Below are 8,288 nucleotides of genomic sequence, written 5' to 3' on the forward strand. Positions count from 1 at the left end.
GTATTAGTTTCCTCATAAACAAAATTGAATTAAGAATAATACCTCCATCATAGGTTGCTTTGAGAATGAGATTAATTAATGCATATAAGATGCTTAGTACAGTGCTTGTCACATAGTAAATAATCAATAAATATTAACTACAATTATTATTCTTCAATGTATGTGTAATTCCCTGAACATTTTATTGAGGTATAATTGACATATAATAAACTACATATATTTAAATATACAATTTGATAAAATCTGTATCCAAAATAGTCAAATTCAAAGAAGCAAAGAATAAAATGGTGGATGCCAGGGGCTAGAAGAAGGTGGGAAAGGGGAGTTACTAATCAGAGGTATACAATTTCAGTTATGCGAGATGAATAAGAACATTGAAATGGAGAGTGATTCCAGTTGAGATGATTTTGAGTCCATGTAACTGCTCTGTTGAGTTCACATGTCCTGATCAGTTGGGAGCAGGGGATGGAACATTAATGATACAATGGACTATAATGGAAGAACCACTTTATTCTTTTATACATGTCATTTCAGTTCTGATTTTAACAAATTTGAGTAAATCATTTTGAATCCTATGCAAAAAATGAAAGATTAATAGGTTCTAGAGATCTGCTATACAATATCATACCTATAGATAATAGTGTATTGTTCACTTAAAAATTTGTTGGGAGGGTGGATTTCATGTCAAGTGTTCTTACTAAAATCATATAATATTTAAAAAATACATATGTATATAATCTTGTGCAACGATCACTTCAATCAAGAAAATGAACATATCCACTAGCCCCCAAAAGTTCCTTTTGCTCCTGTGTAGTTCCTTCCTCCTACCCCAGCTTTGTCCCCAAGCAAACACTGGTCCACTTTCTGTCACTGTAGATTAGTTTCTATTTTATACAGTTTTATATAAATGGAATCATATGGTATGTACTATTTTATTTGGCTTATTTTATTCAGAATACTTATTTTGAGATTAATCTATGCTGTTGTACTTTTATTGCTGAGTAGTCCATTGTATGAATTTACCGCAGTTTGTGTACTAAAGTATAAGTCTTTGTGTATACATAGGCTTTTGTTTTTTTTGACAGACTACCTAGGATTGGAAGTGACTGGGCCATAGGTAGATGTATATTTAACTTAAGAAACTACCAAAATTATGGTGCATCCATATAATAGAACCACTAAGTAATGGTTGAATAATTAATATGCAAAAAAGCATAAATAAACCTCCAAATAGTTAAACTGAGTGAACAAATCTGACAGGAAATATTACATATTATATTGTTCCATTTTTATAATATTCTTGAGAATACAAAATAATCTGCAGTGACAGATAGGAATCAGTGGGTGCCTGGGTATCAGTGAAGGGAGACTCTGGGTTAGAGGGAGTGATTAAAGAGGGACGGGGGCGGGGGGATCTGCTAGGGTTGAGGTGTATGTTAATTATCTTGATTGTGGGGATAGTTTCACAAGTATGTGACTAAATCATAGGTATCAAATTGTACTTTTATTTATTTACTAGTGGCCTAGTGCACGGATTCATGCACATTGAAAGGAAATTAATTAGAAGAAAGATTCGAGAGGTAATTACGTTACTGCAAAATATTACATGTCAAAATAGTATATATAATATAGTATTATAAAATTGAAACACACGTGTGATTGGCACCAGTGAGAGCTTTATATGTATCTCCCATGCATGAGTCAACATTTATTTTTAAATTGCCAGTGCAGTCGGTTGGGCGGTCGGGCGGTTGGACGGGCATACGATCAGTCACTTAGCCTTCTATATATATATATAGGATATATTTTAAAATCTTTATTGTTGAAAGTATTATATATGTCCCTCTTTCCCCCCATTGACCCTTTCTAGATATATACAATTTATTATCTGTCAACAATGCCTCAATAGAGCTGTTAAGAAATGTCATCAATTAAAATATTTTGTAGATATCAAAAAAAACTTGCCAAACTGTTTTCCAATAAGATATATCAGACCATATTCCCAACAGCAATTTATAAAAGTTCCAGTTGTTCTAAATTCTTGACAATACTTGTTAAGGCCATTCTTTTAAAATTTTAGCTACTCTGGTATCTCATGGTTTTAACTTATATTTCCCTAATGACTAATGATGTTGAGCATCTTTTCACATGTTTATTTCCTATTTAAATATCTTTTGGAAGCATCTGCTCAAATATTAATTTTTAATTGGATTGATGGTTTTCTCATTATTGTATTATGAATGCAAGTCCTTTATCAGATATATGCTTTGCAAATATTTTCTTCTAACCTGTGACTTGTTTTCTCATTCTCTTAGCAGTGTCTTTTGAAAAGCAGAGATTTTTAGCTTTGAAGAATTCCAATTTACTAATTTTTATTTTATGGACTGTATACTAGGTATGCTATCTAAGAAATCTGTGACTATCTCAAGTTCACAAAACTTTTCTGCTATGTTTCCTTTCAGAAATGTTATAGTTTTGGATTCAATTGGTTTTTCCATACAGACAATGATGTCTTCAGCAAATAATGATAGCTTTACCGAATCCTTTGCCATCTGTATGTATTTAATTTCTTTATCATGATGGATAGCACAAGCTAGAACTACTAGTAATAATGTTGAATAAAAGTGGCTAGAGTGTTGGATTTTGTTAACTTTGAGTTCAAAATTTAGTAGCAAGCTATAGTAACCAAGACTTTCTGGAACTCTCATAAAAATAAACCAGAAATACACCAATCACTTATGGTCAATTGATTTTGGACAAGGAAGCTATTCAATGGGATATAGTATTTTCAACAACTGGTACTGAGTCAACTGGGTATACACATGAAGAAGAATGAAGTTGGATCCCTACCTCACATCATATATAAAAATTAACTCAAAATGGATCAAACACCTAAGTGGAAAAACTAAATGTATAAAACTCTTAGAAGTAAACATAGCTATAAATATTTCTGACTATGGTTTCTCATGTATAATACCAAAAGAATAAGCAACCAATAAATAAATAAATAAATTAATTAATTAATTAAACTTCATTAAAATTAAATACTTTTGTGTTTCAAATAACACCATCAAAAAGTGAAAAGATAACCAACAGAAAAGATTTGCAAATCATATATCTGATAAGCGATTAGTATTTAGAATATATAAAGAACTCTTAGAACTCAACAATAAAAAGACAGACAATCCAATGTAAAAAAAAGGGATGAAGAATTTTAATAAACATTTCTCAAAAGAAGATATGGAAATGGGCAATAAAAACATGAAAAGATGCTCAGTATCATTAGCCATTAAGGAAATACAAATCAAAACCACAATGAGATATTACTTTACACTCACTATGATGGCTATAATTGAGAAAACAGGAAATAACAAATGTTGGCAAGGATGTGGAGAAATTGGAATTCTCATACAGAGCTGGTAAGAATGTAAAATGGTGCAGCTGATTTACAAAACAGTTTGACAGTTTTTCAAAAAGTTAAACATAGAGTTTCCATATGACTCAGCAATTTCACTTTTTTTTTTTTTTGGCAATTCCACTCATATACGCAAGAGAACAGAAAATATATGCCCCCACGAAACCTTTTATGCAAGTATTCATGCCACCATTATTCTTAACTAGAGAACTGGTGCACAAAATTCGTACACTTGCGGGGGGGCAGTGTCCCTCAGCCCGGCCTGCGCCCTCTCACAGTCCAGGAGCCCTCAGGGGATGTCTGACTGATGGCTTAGGCCTGCTCCCCACAGTCGGCAGTTGGACATCCTTAGCGCTGGTGTGGTGGCAGGAGAGGCTCCTGCCACCACCCCTGCACTGGCCAGCCATGAGCCTGGCTTCTGGCTGAGCAGCGCTCCCCCTGTAGGGGCCCACTGACAACCAGGGGGAAGCTCCTGCATTGAGCATCTGCCCCCTGGTGGTCAGTGCACGTCATAGCAACCAGTTGTTCTGCCTGTTCAGTCAATTTGCATATTAGCCTTTTATTATATAGAATAGTCAAAAGATTAAAATAACCCAAATGTTCATCAAATTATGAATGGATAAACAAAATGTGTTATATCCACACAATGGATATTATTCAGCCACAATAAATGAACAACTCATTCATGTTACCACATGGATGAACCTTAAAAACACTATGCTAAGTGAAAGAAGCCTGTCACAAGAAAGCCACAGTCTGCCCTGGTGTGGCCATTGCAGATCACAGCACAGGAGCCGCCTCTGTGGGTGGATGTGGTTGGCCTGGGGCTGAGGAGGCTGCCAACATGTCGGAGTCCAACATCGCGATCCTGGGCTACTGGTCTGTGGGGAAATCCTCATTGACAGTTCAGTTTGTTGAAGGCCAATTTGTTGACTCCTACCATCCAACCATAAAGAACACTTTAACAAAATTGATCACAATAAATGGACAAGAATATCATCTCCAACTTGTAGACACAGCTGGGCAAGATGAATATCCCATTTTTCCTCAGATGTACTCCATAGATATTAATGTTATATTCTTGTGTATTCTGTTACATCGATCAAAAGTTTTGAGGTGATTAAAGTTATCCATGGCAAATTGTTGGACATGGTGGGGAAAGCGCAAATACCTGTTATGCTGGTTGAGAATAAGAAAGACCTACTAATGGAAAGGGTGATCAGTTACGAAGAAGGGATGGCGTTAGCAGAATCTTGAAAGGCAGCTTTTCTGGAATCTTCTGCTAAAGAGAATCAAACTGCTGTTGATGTTTTCCGAAGGATAATTTTGGAGGCAGAAAAACATTGATGGGGCCGCTTCCCAAAGGAAAGTCTTCTTGCTCGGTGATGTAATTCCGCTGCAGGACCCGAGGACACTGGGACCCGGCTTGCCTGCAGACACAAACTGCCCATCATCCTGGAAGATAAGCTATGCTTCATATTTTCTTCTGTTAACCTGAAAGATTTATTTGGATCAGAGCTTTTTCCCACCTGCCCCCCCTTTCAGATTATGTTGAACTCTGACTCTGTCCACCTGAGTTCACTTCCACTTTCAAATTTTAAGTAATTGGCCCTGGCCGGTTTGGCTCAGTGGATAGAAGGGTCCCGCCTGCGGACGGAAGGGTCCCGGGTTTGATTCTGGTCAAGGGCATGTACCATGGTTGTAGGCTCCTCCCCTGCCTGGGCCCTGGTCCAGGCTCCTGCAGAAGGCAACCAATGGATGTGTTTCTCTCGCATCGATGTTTCTCTCTGTCTTTCCCTCTCTCTCCCACTCTCCCTAAAAACCAATGGAATAATATCCTCAGGTGAGGATTAACAACAAATTTTAAATATTCATATTTTCAATTTATATATTGTATTTCTCAATAATATTATGACCTAGAATTTTATAGGCATTAATTTTTAAGTGTAGTTTGATGTTTAAAATAATGTAATCATCAAAGATGCATATTGTTATGCTACTATTAACTAGGCTTCCATGTATCAGTGTTCATTTCATTGTGTTAAATGTATACTTGTAATAAAATAGCTACAAACCTTTAAAAAAAAGTCACATATATGATTCCATTTACATGAAGTGTCCAGAATAAACAAATACAGAGATAAAAGGAGATTAGTGATTCCCAGGGGCTTGGGGGAAGGAGGATGGAGAATAGTGGGTATGAGGTGTATTATTTATTTATTTATTTATTTATTTATTTATTTATTTATTTATTATCTTTTCAGTACTGGTATTATTTTTTTAACTTTATTTTTATTGATATGAGGTTTATTTTTCAGATGATGGAAACATTCTGGAATTATAGAGTGGTGATGGTCGCACAATTGTGTAAATATACTCATAACCACTGAATTGTATACTTTAAAAAGGTTATGGAATGTGAATTATATCTCAATTTATAAAAAGACTTTTTGTATAATGAAGAGCTATGGAAAGCAGAGATAGTGTTTCCTTCCAGAGATTACTGCCCATTATAAATAATAAATTCAGAATTCATCTTTTACAATGCACCCTACTGCACAGGCAGGTATCTTCTAAGCCTCCTTGCATCACCCTGTGGGAACTGGGGCTCAGGCAACTGGTACAAATGCTAACACTCTAGTAACTGCTCCTGATGATATTAATAAATTGTCCTTTGTCTATGACCCTGCAGTCTTGTGTCTTTTGCCACCATCTATGACATTGTGACTGGCTAACTTGTTAACTTGTACATAAGGTAAAATATTAGATTCTTCATTTACAATGGCCATAAAATTTAGTTCAACTTTCTCATTTTACATATTTCAAAGCTAAATCACATATCCATGTATTTCATTTCGGGAAAGCCTAGGAAGAAAAAATCAATAGGAAGTAAAAATTGGTTTATTTATGGAATGGGTTTATCAAACCTTGACAAGTTTGTCCTTAAGTTGTTAGCATTTGTCATGCCATATTTCTTTTTTTATGTGTTACACCCATATTAGAGTACCATTTTAAATATGCAATTCCAAAGAGTATTCTCTGACTTTTTCTTAGTGATATTTGCTGACCTAAAACCTTCTTTTTTTCACTCCTAATAGCATCTTTGAAGGACAAAAGAGAACTGTAATGAAGATTACTGGTATATAGAGATTTGTGATCAATTTATCATTGATTATCAGAAAAATGGTGGTCTTATGAAGAATAATTTAGAATGCGTCTTGAAGTGTATCATAATTTCAGGATAACTTTTATAAGATAGATATCTGCTAAGTGATACAGTACTTAATAATGAGTTTGGTTATCTCACTACTTCGGTACCCTGGTTCTTATATATCATTAGGGATTGTTCTAGTTCTTGGCAAACAATACATGTATAGTTTGATTTTTTAACTGTCCTTGGGTTTCAGAGTTCTTATATATAGCCTTGTGTTCAATGATGGCTTATCATATAGTATCCTATCAAGACTGATTTTTAATTTGTATAACACACTCTGCAAGGTCATGGGCATCATATTATGACAAAAAAATAACATTTCTGCTGACTTTTTCCTATAAGCAGCATTTTATAAAGTTTTTTTTAAATTATATGTGAAATGGGTTTTAAGACTTTAGGCAAAAAAATCTAAATAGATGAATAAATTAAGTCAAAAATAATAAGCTTTAATACTTTATGCAGTATTATTAATTAGGCAATATTCTAGGGCTTAATATATTTCTTTATCTTGGTTGGGTCACCATGGGTCTGGCTGAATTTGCTCCTTCAACATTTCATTTCCTCTGTAATAATGTTAGCACATTTTATTGTACTTGTTTATATTGTTTCCCCTCCTCCAAACTGCAAACTCCTCAGGATAAGAAATGTGTTTCCTTTGTCTTTCAGGCCCTAGCACCTATACCAGCACTTGGAACAGAGTATTAGTAAGTATTTGAAAATAAATGTTGATTCCCCAGACAGATCAGACCTTTAGAAAGGGAACTCACAGTCAACTAGATTTTGGCAAAAATTCAACTTTTAAATTTATATTAGATGATATATATTTACAGGGACCTTTCTTTGGATTAATGTATCCACAACCCTAAATAACTGTTATGCTCTGAATTGTATCCCCACAAAATTTATATATTGAAACCCTAACCCACAGCATCTCAGAATGTGACTATTTGAAGATAGGGCCATTAAAGAGGTAATTTAGTTAAAATGAGGTCATTAGTGTAGGCCCTGATCCAATGATCCCTGCTCTTACAAAAAGAAACTAGGACAGGGACACACAGAAGACCATGTGAAGATACAGAGAGAAGACGGCCATCTGCAAGCTGAGAAGAGAAGCTTGAGAAGAAACCAACCAACCCTGCTACTTTGATCTCAGACTTCTACCCTCCAGAACTGTGAGACAGTTAAGCCACCCATTCTGTAGCAACCTTAGTCACTCACATAGCAGCTGGCAAATAATACAATAGCTAAAACATTGTTTTGGTAAATATGACATTTAAAAAAGAAACCTGTTCCTGTGGGAATATTTACACACACTCCATTAGAGCCTCCCCTCCACTATAAAATATGTAACTTCAGAGTGACCCAGTATTTATTTTTCTCTAGTGTTTTTTACACAATTTTGCACACGCACTGACAATTCTTTATTCTCTAGCTCTCCTCTCCAGGTTTCATAGTTCTTTTTTTGTTGTTGTTAATCCTCACCTGAGGATATTTTTTCCATTGATTTTTAGAGAGAGTGAAAGAGAGAGGAAAAGACAGAGAGAAATATCGATGTGAGAGAGACACATTGATTGGTTGCCTTCTGCACACACCCAGACCAGGGCCAGATATTGAGCCTGCAATCGAGGTACCTTCCCTTAACCAGAATCAAACCTGCAG

At 35.2% G+C, this 8,288-nt stretch overlaps 1 pseudogene; it reads left to right on the plus strand.

The window, feature by feature from the left end:
- The first annotated feature begins 4,259 nt into the window (after positions 1-4,259).
- On the plus strand, positions 4,260-4,806 carry LOC102421030 (annotated as a pseudogene).
- The last annotated feature ends 3,482 nt before the right edge of the window (positions 4,807-8,288 follow it).

Source organism: Myotis lucifugus, unplaced genomic scaffold (assembly GCF_000147115.1).
Source record: "Myotis lucifugus unplaced genomic scaffold, Myoluc2.0 scaffold_13, whole genome shotgun sequence".
Lineage (NCBI taxonomy): Eukaryota > Metazoa > Chordata > Mammalia > Chiroptera > Vespertilionidae > Myotis > Myotis lucifugus.